General features: G+C 32.5%; 1 long non-coding RNA gene across 1 annotated transcript; it reads right to left on the bottom strand.

Moving 5' to 3' along the window:
• Window positions 1-4,173: 4,173 nt before the first annotated feature.
• On the bottom strand, window positions 4,174-12,628 carry LOC139512016 (uncharacterized). Its single transcript, XR_011662144.1, has 2 exons — window positions 12,499-12,628; window positions 4,174-6,789 (listed from the first exon to the last, which is right to left on the bottom strand). It is a non-coding gene; the product is annotated as an uncharacterized lncRNA (long non-coding RNA).
• Window positions 12,629-15,307: the final 2,679 nt, after the last annotated feature.

Raw genomic sequence — 15,307 nt, 5'->3', positions numbered from 1 at the left:
GGATCTGTCATTAAAATAAACAATTATCTGATTGTACATGTTAAACACGTGCTGAATACCCATGCCTTTTGTTATTTTTTTTACTATAAGGTGACATTCGGTAAACTTCGGCTTAAAGACACGGCATTTAATGAGCAGCCATATTTGTTAAATCATAACAGACAGAGAGAAAAAAAATTGACGATTATACGATATATTTGCATATAAATGAGAAAATCGTACACAGAGGACTAAGTTTATGATATATACATGCATTGGTTCAAGAATTGGATAAACATTATTTTTCACCACTCACTCGTTTCTTATGACTTTAAGCTTTTATCTGAACTGTTTATCATAACCCAAAAATGCAAATTTTCAACAAAAGTTATGGTTAATAATACTATTGAAAATGCACACCTGGTTCTGTGTGATATTCTGCTAGAGTTCAAATAAATTGGATGTAGGCAATTTCAGGCATCGTATGGAGTGAATAATGACAAAACAATTCTGCCAGCATTGAAACAATTCAAACGAGAAAACAATTAGTTAAATTATACCAAAATCCCACATATTGACAATAATATATTCCTTAAAGGTTAATTGTATATGTTTAAACAACATATTGCTTAGAGAAATGACCATTGTTGTAGCACAAAATTTACATCATTCTACTATTTATTTTTGTGTTAAGTAGGATATCAGTTTTTGTGTTAGTCTTATGTCATTTTAAAACTTGATTTCGTTCTGTAAATTATCATTTAAAAGCAGCCGTCGTTTGATAAGTCTAATTCAGTGGTCACATTCGAGAAAAAAAGAATGTGATTGAAATTACGACAATTGGGAAAACCCTCTTTTCAAAAGTCATTATTTGTAGAAGCAGAAGTCTCATTCTCTGTGTTGTCACTCAACTCGTTCTTCGAGCAGATCGCACACTCAAGGATGGAACGAAGTCATTACAAATCAATAGCTGTTCTTTGAAGATAGCTAAATGCTAATAAGATTGATAAAACTTACCTTCTTCGAGTTCATACACTGCAGTTTGATTCTGTTCATTGTTAGCGCATACACTTTATATCATGGGGAAATTTGGAAACAGAAATCTCAAATTGATATTATTTCCTTATCTTTAATGCAAATGTTTCACGTTTATTCACTAAATGAAAAATGTCCTTAATTTTATGAAAAGTAACAAAGTAATCAAGGTAATACGTGATTGGAAAAAACTTAAATAATAGTGAACATTTTGTTTTCCCCGAAAGAAATTTATACTAAAATTGAACATCTTTTTTTATTATATCTTTATATTTTAAACTTTCCTTGTTGATTTATTAAAAATAGATAAACACAATATAAGAAATATAATTGTGTGCAGAAGGACAAACAATATTTATAACATCTCTTTAGAATTCATGTCATGTCATTGCTGCTCACTTTTTTGATTGACAAAAGTTACGCCACATCAAAGTTTTAACCAATGTAGCAGCATGCATCTATGTCATGCCATTGTTTTACATCCCTGTAGCTGAAAAAAATTTGCTGCGAAATTACTTTTATTTGAGAGGTACCAATTCCGTGGTTTTTGTGGTTGTTTTATACTAGACTAATATATACTGCGACAGGCAGGAGCTTACCTATCTGATCTTTAAAAATCAAAACGGTACGATTAAAAACCCTATAGTTCTAAAATTCAGATATTTAGGGATGATGTGCGATGATGAATTTTTCACTTTATCTATTCATAATCATCATACTAAACATAACCTTCGTGAGCATGCTTCTTTTTTCATAGGAATTAATTCTACAATTCAAATTTGTTGCATTTTGTCTAGTTAACACCTTTAATGATCGTTAATATGTCGCTCGTTTGATTTAAAGTTAATTAGTATCATCAATCACTTCTGATTACACGTGTGCAACAATTAATTTTTTATCATTGTTTTTCATTAACTTATCAGTATCAATCAATCATTGATCATTGGTTTACAAAACAAAAGAGTTCATCTCATCTAACCGTTAAACGTTCTAGCAAATCTACATCATATCTTATTGCTTTAAATACCTATTACCGCAAAAAACGATGTCGTATCAGTACTAACTTCCTTTTTGCAGTACAAATCGAGTTATTTTACCATCCAGCAGCAGCATGCCTCCATTTTCCTCGATTGGTAACATTTCTGTTCGATCAAAAGTACAAGACGTCTTATAAAAAAAGATGCAAAAGATACCAAATAGACATTCAAACTCATTAGTCGTAAATAAACTGACACGTCTGGTAAAAAAAGAAAACAGACAACAGACAAACAACAAAGCAAACTTAAGACTAAGCAACATAAATCCCTCCAAAAAATGGGACGATATCAAGTCCTCCGGACGGTTAAGCAAATCCTGCTCTACATGTTGCACTAGGCGTCGGGTAATAAGTGTTATTAGGAAGGTTACTTAGGGGAAAGACGCTGCTGGAATGTTTATACATAGAAATTGAACGTTCACTATTGTAAATCTTAGTTTTCAACAGTTTGCATAGTTCATTGTTCATTTCTAGATGCAAGTAAAAAAAATGAGGCAGCCTTAACTGTATATTTTGTTTTCTGTATCTCAAGATGGGATAACTGCATTCACTTACTAATTTTTTTCCTAAAAAGGTCATGTATGAAGTCTACCTTATGTGAAAAGAAACAAGTCGGCAATAGTGGATCACAGTTGGTTCACATGGGAATGCCGATTATTTTTTTTAAATCATACCATCCAAACGTAACATATATGTTGTCAATCAATAAATCAAGTATCTTTAAGATGTTAGTTTCAGAGATATGTTTGTTTGAATCAGAAATAATGTTTTCAAGTTACGATATATCTCTCCATATGACAAGATAAAATTGAGAAAGGAAATGGGGAATGTGTCAAAGCGACAACAACCCGACCATAGAGCAGACAACAGTCGAATGCCACCAATACTTGTTTCTTCGTTGGTCATTTATTTTGTTTAGATAAAACAATGCATGATCAACTCTTTCAATTTTTAATTGGTAGGAATGGTGATGTAAGTATAGAACAGTCAAATTTTTTAATACTGTTGCAAGTTAAACAGCCTTAGATTGTATCTACTCTAAATAAAATCTTTGAAATTTTACAGTTTTCACATCGGATTGTCACCATCTCTAGAATAGTTAGTTTCACAATAACTGTGAGGCCCGGATCTGATTGATGATGAAAATAAAACAAATAGTTTAGAAAGGAGTATTGCAATTTGCAGCACATATAAAAAAAATCGCTTTTATATTGTTTATTACAACTGTTTTGCATAAATCTATATGTTGCCTCATTATCAAACACCACGGCAGCTTAAATTATATCATCGAATTGATCAACACACATCCAGCAAAATAAATCAATGTCATTTTATTTTTTCACATACCTGTAGCAGCATAAATGCATTTCATTTCATTTTTTTCATCTATAAATTTATCTGATATTATTCTTTAACATCCCTTTACCATTATAAATGCCTAACTTATGATTGTTGTCACTTGCAAGCAGTTTAAATCCATGCCAACGTACTGTTTTACACCACTATTACATCATACATCCGAATAATCTCAAAGCAATTTACAATCATAAATCTATGTCATTTTTTTATGTCTCATGACGCCTTATTCCATACCATCTCACTGTTCTACACCCCTATGCATCTCATTGATTTACACGTGTGTAGCTGCATGAATCCATGTCAAGTCATCTCTAAAACACTTTTATCAGCCTGGATCTAACGGCCAATAGTTTAACACAACTTTAGCTCAAATATCTAAAGTCATATAAACTTTTTTAAACAATAAGTTTGAGAGAAATTATATGAATGGAAACAAAAGTCATACACAATATACATTTCACAAACAAAGCCATAGGAAAACATATTCTGCAAAACATTTAAAAGTAAAAAAGCAAAACAATCTATTTATATATATATTTTTTTAAATGAATCAAGACGAGATGTCAGGTAATTATAGAATCATTAATCTATGACAACTCATTGTTTTAACACCGTTGTAGCAGCATCAATTTCATTAACGTCTTTTAAGCTTTTTTTGCAGCATAAATCCGTGTCATTTTCTCAAAGTTGTATCAGTTATATTTTCCTTCATACATTTATCATAAAATATATAAATCTTTAAATAAGAAGCAAGTCATTAAACCGACTTTGTTTGCTTTGCAGCTTTTAATAAAAAATTAAAAAACATTGCAAATGCAAAAATCACAAAACAAATATAGTATCATTTATAACAAAACTTTCTCAAATTGTCCGTTTAAATATTTATAAATGGTTACACATTTCAAATGTTAACATCATAGATATCTATTGTTTTCAGTTTTAGACGAATACATAAATGCAGGGTTAACACAAGGACATTTATATACTATGTTAAGAATATCCAAAAATAGTTTAATAGTACACAAAAACATACCAACCCACACATATATATATATAAATTAATCAATATTTTAAACAAATTTCCGTAACAGAGATGTATATCTGAGTTGCGAAAGAGAGACGAAAGACGCCAAAAAGATATTCAACTTTAATAGTCGAAAACAAAATGACACTGACATGGAAATAAAACGAGAACGACAAAAAGAAAAACAATACACAAAACGAAAAAGAGAAACATAAAGACTGAACAAGAACCCCGGTGAAACCCGGAGTAATATTAGCAGTTCCGGAAGGGTAAACAGATCCTACTTCACATATGTAGTCGTGTTGCAAACAAATGGAAGTTTTTAACGACCTTGACTGGCTATACAGCCCTTGCACAGTCGGCTAGTCATGTTGCTCAGGTAAGCACGAATCCTATGGTTAGTTTAATTTGAAATGTTACTTAATTTTTCGTCTGGATTACTATCAGTAGACATTTTTTGTAATCGCTTAGATGCAAAGGCACTAGTTCGTCAATCAGTTGTTTTGCTAATGGGGACATAGAATTTGAACAGATATTAAATATGAAAATTAAAGAGTAGTATGTAAGGTAAGTCATTTTTAAGTTAGCAAGCATTTATAAAAATCTTCTTTTTTTGAATATACACTGTTTAACAAGGTTCAAAATAATGTGTTACCTATATTGTACACTGTTTACGATAATTAAGCAAATGTATTTTTGACTTTGGATGACAAATCATTTTCAAAAGAGGAACGAAAGATACCAAAGGGACAGTCAAACTCATAAATCTAAAACAAACTGACAACGCCATGGCTAAAAATGAAAAAGAGAAACAAACAACAGCACACACGACACAACATAGAAAACTAAAGAATAAACAACACGAACCCCACCAAAAACTAGGGGTGATCTCAGGTGCTCCGGAAGGGTAAGCAGATCCTGCTCCACATGCGGCACTCGTCGTGTTGCTTATGTGATAACAAATCCGGTAAATAGTCTAATTCGGTAGGTCACATTCATGAAAGGGAAGGGGATTGTACATATTCGATATCATTTGTGAAACGGTTATTCCATAACGGTCAACCAACTCGTGATGGCGTCCGTAAAATTTACGAATTTACGATGATTTCAACTTCATCATTTGGAACTCTTGGTTTAATAGCTTCCTTGTGAGCAGCAACCCTCTATCAAGAAAATCCTGATAGGAAATGTAAGCACGGGAATATCGTATCAATTGGGAGATATATACCCCGTATGCAGGTGCTGCTGGAATGTTGCTACTTAGAATGGAAAGTTCACAATTGGAAAGCTGAAATCACATGTACATTACTTCGATTCCAATGGAATTTCTTATTAGAACAATATTCCTCTTAAACAATGTTTTATTTTAAAATAAATGACAAAAAACTGAATATTCACTTTGTCCATGTCGTCATGCATGTGAATAAGTATTATACTGGTTTGACATTACGAACTGATTGAGTTACTGTTAGTGTATTTTATTATCATCTATAGGTAACTTGGTATATGCATGGACTTTTAAATCTATCTGCCACAATTAACTGACAATTTTCCTTATCAAAGCATAACGCAGTAGGCTCTTCTATTTCCTCTACAAATTCTGAGCTATATTTTGATCCATCGGCCGCAACGATAAGAATTTCACCGTTTTCTCTATCTGCAACAAATACGTTACCGTACATGTCAGTACAAACTCCATAAGGGACTTCATATGACAATTCACAAAGCCAGACCCTTTTTCCAATGGTATTCATACATTTTATCCACGGTCCTTCTGCGTCAGTAAAGTAGATATATTCCTTATCAAAATGAATGAAAGCCTTTCTGTCTGTTGATTTAATGGGAAATTCTTTGTAAGTATAACCCGATTTACCCATAAAAGTTATCCCCTTTCCTTTTGAATTTGAAACAATGTCAGTTCCGTTTGTTGATACTCCTCGAAATTCATATCCTTTAGCAAAGGTTTCGTACATTTCTAAACCATAAATGCCTACCATTCCGATTTCTTTTTTTTTGGGATATGAAACAAGCAATTCATCATTAAAAAAGGTTATTCCAAATGGTGCATTTTCACATTTGGATGATGATGTTGTGCCGTCCGACTCAATGGAATATAATCTTCCCTTGTTGTTTACCATATCACAATGCGCCAGCACTACTGTCTTATCTGGAAGCTGCCAAATACCAGTAAAACTTCCTTTTTCTAATTGTGAACGAATTTTAATTTTTTTGACAAAGGTCAATTTTACTTTGTCGATATTGATAGTAGGTATCTGTGCATTTGTGCCTTCTGCTTGGCTAGCCATCTTCGAATTGCTGTGTATATATTGTCCAAGGTATTTGTCTATGATACTTCCTGAAATGTATACAGAGATTTTAGGAAATTTTATTACTGATGTTACCATATGAACTTCAACTATGGTTGACCCTCAAACTCAGAGGTAAATATTTTATCCGAGTTAAATCATTGTTTAGAATGGTTATGTTATGCTTAGCATTATTATACGTAAACCTGACATTAGTTATTTATACCCAAACGTAATCCCCTTTTGGTCGTAAAGCTATATAAGTTTTGAACATCATACTATAAGTAATAGTAAAAGTTCAATGATAAGTTAATATTGATATTAAAAGGCCTCCGAACAAAAAGGGGTGTTCAGATCCCCGAGCCCGAAGGGCGAGGGGATTTGAACAGCCCTTTTTGTGAGGAGGTCTTTTAATGTCAATATTAACTTAATCATTGAACTTTTACTGACTTAAAAACCGTCAAAACTATATGAAAAGTACATAAAAAGCACTTGCAGAAACCTAATTCCCCTGTACTGGACGAGTCTAAATATGCTAAACTTAAATGATAGTTAAACAGTACTCAGACTGATATATACAATTAACAGTTACCAAATTGAAATGAAAACGGACCAATTTAATGACATTACATCATATAATTATTTATTTATGATAAAAAAAAATAGCATCTAAATAACATCAAATGATAGTTTTACAAAATTAGGGGGGAAATTTATATTTTTTAGCCAACTTTTCAAAATAACGATTTCTTATTTAATAAATCAGCAATCAAAACCCCCGTACAGACCTCATTTATAACTGACCAATGAATATTATGCCCAACAAATTCATGCTATATATACTTGATGTTTTCGATCTGTCAGTAATCATGAAATAGAATCGTAAAGATCAGACTTTAGAAAACAGTAAGTAAACTCTTCCAACAATTAGCTTTTTAAACAGCTTGTTTAAGAACTTTTAATCGGACAGTCCTAGATGCATAAGGTCCTTCACAATATTCATCCGGCAAATGTTCCTTTTGTTTCTGATTTGGTAATTTTCCTACATTAAGATACATTCGAATGCAGAATAATTAGTTTTGTCTATTCAGTCCAATTAATTAATAGATCTTGCTTTATTTGTGTTTTTTTTTAAATAAGAACTATGAATGCAAACTTCAATGAATAAAACCGTATTGAACTAGGTTTCACTGTCCCGATCAAAACGTGTTGGTGAGATATATTTGCAAGTTCACGAGTTGGTTGACCGTTATGGAATAACCATTTCACAAATGATATCGGATATGTTCCTCACGTCGTAACTACAATCCCCTTCCCTTTCATGAATTTGACCTACCGAATTAGACTATTTACCGGATTTGTAATCACATAAGCAACACGACGGGTGCCGCATGTGGAGCAGGATCTGCTTACCCTTCCGGAGCACCTGAGATCACCCCTAGTTTTTGGTGGGGTTCGTGTTGTTTATTCTTTAGTTTTCTATGTTGTGTCATGTGTACTATTGTTTTTCTGTTTGTCTTTTTCATTTTTAGCCATGGCGTTGTCAGTTTGTTTTAGATTTATGAGTTTGACTGTCCCTTTGGTATCTTTCGTCCCTCTTTCAATATATTATATGAAAACAAACACTTTAATTTAGTCGTCCGTTATTCCCTTTTCGTGTCCAAATGAAGCAAAAACACCTGAAAAAAACTTTTATCTTTCTTAGTTTTATCCTTGCCCGACAAAAAAATCATATGTTATAAATCGTATTTAAACATTAGATAAGAACAATAGTAAAAAAATATCTAGATGTGATAAACTGAAGAGACACCCCCCCCCTCAAAAAAAAAAAGAAGAAAAGAAAACAACATAAAAATTTAAATGAAAATTGTAAATTATAGCATTTTACAAGATCTTGTCTTTGTGTGCCAAGTACTAGTACTGTAACAGAGATATTAATCAAATTGATTGATTGTTGTTTGCTTTAAGTCCAGTAGCAAATAGTTCATGCCTGTTAATGACTACAACACATAAATTTTAAATACAATAGCTAGGTCCGACGTACAATAGGTGCAAGAGTTTTTAATTTGATTCATAAAATCTACCCTAAAGTCGATCATTCATGTTTACGTGTAGTTTACAATATCATTTCACTCATCCAATTTAGGTTAGATACTTTTAGCTCGCTTTAGTAACTGTGAGAATTCTGTGAAACTGTATTGTGTATTGTACTTTAGTTTTTGGTATGTTATTCTGTACTACCGATCACTACTGCTCTCTTGGTTGGTCTCGTGTGGGGGCGTTCGCCTCGAGAGCGGGAGGTCATTAAATTTGTTCCAATCTCGAACGGGTCAAACAAAGACGTTAATTAAATTGGTATTCCATTTTAACGCTTAACACGTGGCATCATAAAGTAAGACCACAGACTGGCCGGCTCAGCGTCGGAAATGTGTCCTGGTCGGGTGACTTTTCTTCCTGCGAACTAATATCTTGTGAACTTACAAGATAAAAAAAAAAAGACTCAGCTTGTCAGTCTAGTAAAAAATGCTCTTATTATATTTCACGTAATCGTCCTGAATATTAATTTTATTCGCCGCTGGTCGTCATCCATTATCATTATTTATTTTACCGTTTTATTATACAGTGAAGTGTTTTTCTTTTGCTAGTATATATTAAAACTTCTTAAATTTTCACCAATCAAAATTAAAAAATGGCAGGTGAATTGTTTCAAACACTTGTGATTGTTGGGATTATTATCTTTCACGGTAAATAATAGTAAATCAAATGTGCCTTTTCGGATATATAATATTTGACGGAAAATATTGAATTAAGATCAATTAACTCCGTATAACTATTATTTAGTCATGGGTCGGTTTTGAGCTTATTATTCTGTATACGGAATGTTCTATAAAAAAGACCGAATGTTGACTCTAAATATTTTTATTTATCTGTGTATTTGGGTTGCTGTCGCATTAATGTATACCTTTATCTCCTTTTATTCAAAACCAAGATTTGCTTGGGTATAGAAATATTAACATCTCTAGACCTCTCCCGTTCCACAGTATACCCTTGCTAAATGGGTGCGTTCGTTTGGCTTATTGGTTATATAAATACGCAGCTTTGTCCGATCAAAATATAATAGGAATGTATATCAGATGCCTGGTGCAGTGAGAATTCCACGCTATCTTTACTATACTATATATAAAAATATTAATTTTCGCGAACCATTTAGGTCACGGAAATTCCAAAATATGGCATCAGTAAGGAGAGTTGTGCAAATAATGTAATTACCTTAAAAAAACATTAGAGGGAAAGACAATCTACACGCGAGTTGAATGATTGAAATGTGTAAACAACAAGAAAAGTCAGCTTAATCTTTTTAAATAACTATAAGTCGCATGGTTGATTTTAACAACATTTTTGTGACTTTTGCTAGAACAATAGTAGATGAAAAAAAAATATAACAAAACCGATCAGCAAGACAATATAAAAAGAAATGAAACGCTAAAAATACGTTGAATCTTTTTTATTAATTGTTGTCAACCCTTTTTTATCATTTTTTCCCCTTTTATGACAACTATTATACCAGTCAGATATAAATAAACTTCAAACAGCAAATGTTGTCACCTAGACGAGGGAGCCGTCATTGTATGCTTCAATATATGAGTTATTGCCACTCAATGAAGATTGTTTTTTTTTATGTAGTCCCTCCCCTGTTAGTTTTGCTGGAAATTATACAATGTAACCCCTGGTGTGTACTATGACAACGTTTTTTTAATATTAAAAAAAAGATTAAATGCAAAGAGAAAAATGATGGAAGAAATGCTAAGATTTACGCATAAAAATTCAAATGTAAATAAAGATGAAATATATAAAAATTGATAAACTGTTTGAGACTATAATCAACAGAGGACAAATTATTATAAATCACTAAATGAAGCTGATTAATTTATTGCTCCTTTGTGTCCAGTGGCAAATATGTCATGCATATTCACGACTAGATTCAAAGTGGATCAATTTGAAGCAAATGTTTACAAATTTAGAGTGGCACTTTTTACAATAAGGCAGAGCGTTCGCTAGAGGTAAAACGTATGCCGTAATAGAATAGATTTGAACCATAATGATCGAACTCCACGATAGACGAATGTCATATACAAAACGTCATGAATTTACAAACAATAACGGCCACTATAAGTAAATGAGATATGGACTTTTTTATAAATTAATTCCTATTGCAGCCAACATCTCCCAGTTCGGGACAGGTTATTTATTTCCACAAAATACCGCCTGATTATTGATCGAAGATATTTAAGCAACCAGAAGCACTTTGAATCAAACAAATTCTTGAAATGGTAAATTAAGGTATTTTGCTGGGTGTTTTTCCCAATCCTATTTCGCACCCCCTAATTTTAAGAGGGCGTATCTAATTAGTCATGCCCGATTAACTTTTATTGAATTGAACCTCAACTTAAAGACCTACATCGGGTAAATAAGTTCGAGGTACAATAAGTAGACAATAGAAATCCTTTGTGAAATAAGATCGTCCCAGGTATCTTAGAAAATAAATTTGCGTTGAATAACAATGAAAAATGCACGAGCAGGTTTGTAAGGGGTACATATGTGCACAACCTAACACTCAAGTAGGCGCGATCGTTATCATATTGGGTATTAAACAGGCTAGTGTCTGTTAAATCTTGCTATAATTGAAAACCTAGAAAGTCATTTGAAATAACGGAATGTATCTTCCTCGTGCAGAGCACAGATTCCATGACCGTGTTTCGCAATACTCTAATTTCTTTTAGATTTTATCAATCGTGTTCTATTAGTTTTGGTTTTTAAATAGTTTGCTCCCGTGCATCGCTGAAGCGACATTAACTGTAAAAATTCTCATCTATTGCAGTTCAATAGGTACCGTTTTTTTATTAATCACAATATGACACCGTCATTACATTGCTACAGAATTCTTAACTCTGTGGCACTTCTAGCTACGATCCGCATACTCTACACTATTCATGGAGTAAAGGAAAATATTTCCGGAACGGAAACGATCACTGTACGATTTTTGACATAATTCAAGTCCGTTATTAGAGTCGATCAGTGATTGTAAGTAAATCATATATTTTTGACGGTCGGTACATTTTAAGTGCATGAGGTGCCTGCATATCAACAACCGTTTTCCCTGTCGAAACACCTTTTGCAGTTCATGAGATTTCTGTTGCCTAAATTGATGATATCTTATGTAAATGTGTTTTAAACAATTATGATTTGGAGACTGATCACGAAATTGCCTCTGGTTTTAGCCTATATAACAACGTTATTGTTTATAAATGAAAAATCAAATACAATTTGTTGGTAAGCCATTATTGACATATATACGACGTAGACGTTTTCTGTCTGCTTACGAGAAAGCAACTTCGTAAATTGGTTGTCGTGATGAGTAGCTTATTAGCTCATCTATACCAAAAGGCAACTCTAGCTCACCGTACGGCATTTAATAAACAGCAAAACTAAAACTGTAGAGTGAAGATTTGTATCTGGTACGTCTTTTTATTGTTATCCATCTGAAAATAATCATTCTAAATCAGCATACATTTCGTGGTATTATTAGAACTGAACAATGGCATCGGACACATTTTCTCAAAACCTGAATGTCCGTATTTTAATGCAAATTGTCATAATGTTGGACGATAAAAATGATTAAGTTAAATTATTTGAAGAATAATATCTACCAAGTAGTGAAATATAGAATTTTTCAATGAGAGATTGCAAGGAAAAATTACCTTTCGTTTTTTCAAACTATAATGGTCTCTCTTGTACGCCATCGGTAAACATCAAATAGATAATTATTGTTCAAGGTGACACACACTGCATTAATTTTGTTAAATCTTTGAACGTCATAAGTCAGGTGGGTTTTTGGAAAATGCAAAGAGAAAGTAAAAGCGTTCTAAATATAATAAATTGTATTCATTTCATTTGTAATCGAGTACAAAATTTATAACCTAAACAATGTACAAAAGATAAAAAGATACAAAATTGAATAATAAACTCACTGTCACGGGTTTTAAATATTTGAAAAAGTTTTGAATTAAAAGTATACGCCACAAGCGGTACAATGTCTTCGTTGCGCGTACTTGAATTAAATAAGTAGGGGATGGGATTGGGCAAGAGATTTTGTAAATGTATAGTCTGACTTTGTGAACACCGTAAATTATTTATCTGACAAAGACAACATACAACTGAATAATCTGATACTTAATGCAGCTAATTGGAGGATATAACTGTATTTTAAATAACTTGTAATACATCGAACTGAAATACCCCCCCAAAAAAACAACAACAAAAAACCAATAATATGGTTGTCCACTAAGTAGAAGATATAATTGGAGTCGATTTTGTATGACTCAGGCCTCTGATCTTTTCACTTTATCTATTTCAATATTAAAAATCACTAATCCAAGGTTGTGTAGTATTAAATTTATTTTTAGAACGAAGTCGATTGAATTCAACAAAATATGTTATCGTCTATATCATGATCCATTGAGTAGTTTACAAAGTCGCCTGTTGTGTGTGTTTACTCATTATATAATTATTAAAAAATATAGATTCGGAAAGCTTCTGGAAATCTTACTTTGAGTTGTAAACATTAACACGAATATATACCTTTATTACAAAAAGAATATTAACTAAATCTTCGCTGTTAGAAGTGACAATGCATACTAGCAATAGTTAATAGCTTATTTCTTACGTACCGTACCATTTCGTTAAATATATTTGTAAATAGTTGAAATAACTTACAAATGGCCATTTCTATATTGTAGTTCGTTTCTGTGTGTGTTGCGTTTTAGTGTTGTGTTTATGTTGTGCAATTGTTCTCCTCTTATATTTGATGTGTTTCCTTCAGTTTTAGTTTGTAACACAGATTTGTTTTTTTCCTCACTCGATCTATGAATTTCGAACAGCGGTATACTACTGTTGCCTTTATTTAGACCTTGAAAGTCAACATATACATCCGGCAACACATCTGAAAATAGCGTATAAAACTGGGAGATCAACTATAATAACAGAAAATTAATCCCACAAAACATTTAAAAATCAAATATAGCAACCCTGATGTCAATGGAAAGCAAAAAAGATACTTTTTAGAATATTTTTTTTTATTATATTCAATTTCAGGGTTTCTTTGACAGTAACAAGAGTTGGAAAAGGAAATATAACACAGAATACACCATATTTTCATAATATTTTTTTACATAATCTTGTATTCATTGTCAGTTTAATTCTTTTACAACTTAAGTAATGATTAAACGCTCTTCGTGTATAAATCAGACCATAGACGATGAAAGGGACATCAGGTGTCAAATTGATGTCCACCGATTTAATTCCTATTTTCAAACTTGATGCATAACATACTAAAACGTATATCCAAATTACAATAAGTCTGAAATAAACAATTCACAATATATGAACTTGATACAATGTATCAGAATTTCGTGTATATTTTAGTCTAGACGTCATCTAATGAACCATTGGGATGACCGTCGAAGACTGACGTTTCGCCATATTTGATTTAAACATTATTATGAATTATACAATACATTTTATAAGCACATTCACAATTAGATTCAGAATCACAACAAAATGTAAAATTTAGGGTACTTTCCTAATTTGCATAGCGGCCATTTTCCTTCATCACGACGGCAGCCATTACAATATGATTATATATATGCAAATATGCAAATTCCTTAGCCAAATCAACAATTTGTACGCATAAAAGTGAATTGAATAGGAGAATTTAGGGTTATGTAAGTGTAAAAATGAACAATGTCTACCCTGAAAACTTTCGGCCTTTTAAGTTTGAAAATCGGAAGCGTAGTCGTAGATTCAAAACAAAAATAAAGATACAAGAAGAAACTGTTAATGATTTGTCTGCATATAGGGAAACACTTTGTAGTTTGAATTTAAAAGTTATATAACTTTTAACTTACATGCGTTCTTAAGTTTTCGACCTAATTCCTTTCAGTGGAAAAGTCACACATCAGTTCTGCGCCTCTTTCCTTATGACGTATACGTAACAGACAAGAATTCAAGGGCGACAATCGCGGTTTTGACATAGACGCTTACAGTATCGCACCATCTCGGTAGTTTGTTTACATCGTGTGTAAAACAGGGACGAAAGATACCAGAGGGACAGTCAAACTCTTAAATCGAAAATAAACTGACAACGCCTTTCTAAAAATGAAAGAAGACAAACAGACAAACAACAGAACACATGACACAACATAGAAAACTAAAGAGTAAGCAACACGAAACTCATCAAAAACTAGGGGTGATCGCAGGTGCTCCGGAAGTGTAAGCAGATCCTGCTCCACATGTGGCACCCGTCGTGTTGCTTATGTTATAACAATTTCGTTAAATAGTCTAATTCGGTAGGTCACATTCATGAAAGGGGAGGGGATTGTAGTTACGACGTGAGGAACATATCCGATATCATTTGTGAAACGGTTATTCCATAACGGTCAACCAACTCGTGATGGCGTCCGTAAAATTTACGAAGGGATGATTTAAACTTCACCATTTGGAACTCTTGGT

Source organism: Mytilus edulis, chromosome 2 (assembly GCF_963676685.1).
Source record: "Mytilus edulis chromosome 2, xbMytEdul2.2, whole genome shotgun sequence".
NCBI lineage: Eukaryota > Metazoa > Mollusca > Bivalvia > Mytilida > Mytilidae > Mytilus > Mytilus edulis.
Note: the sequence above shows the minus strand (reverse complement) of the source record. Positions and strands in the feature narration are given on the sequence as shown.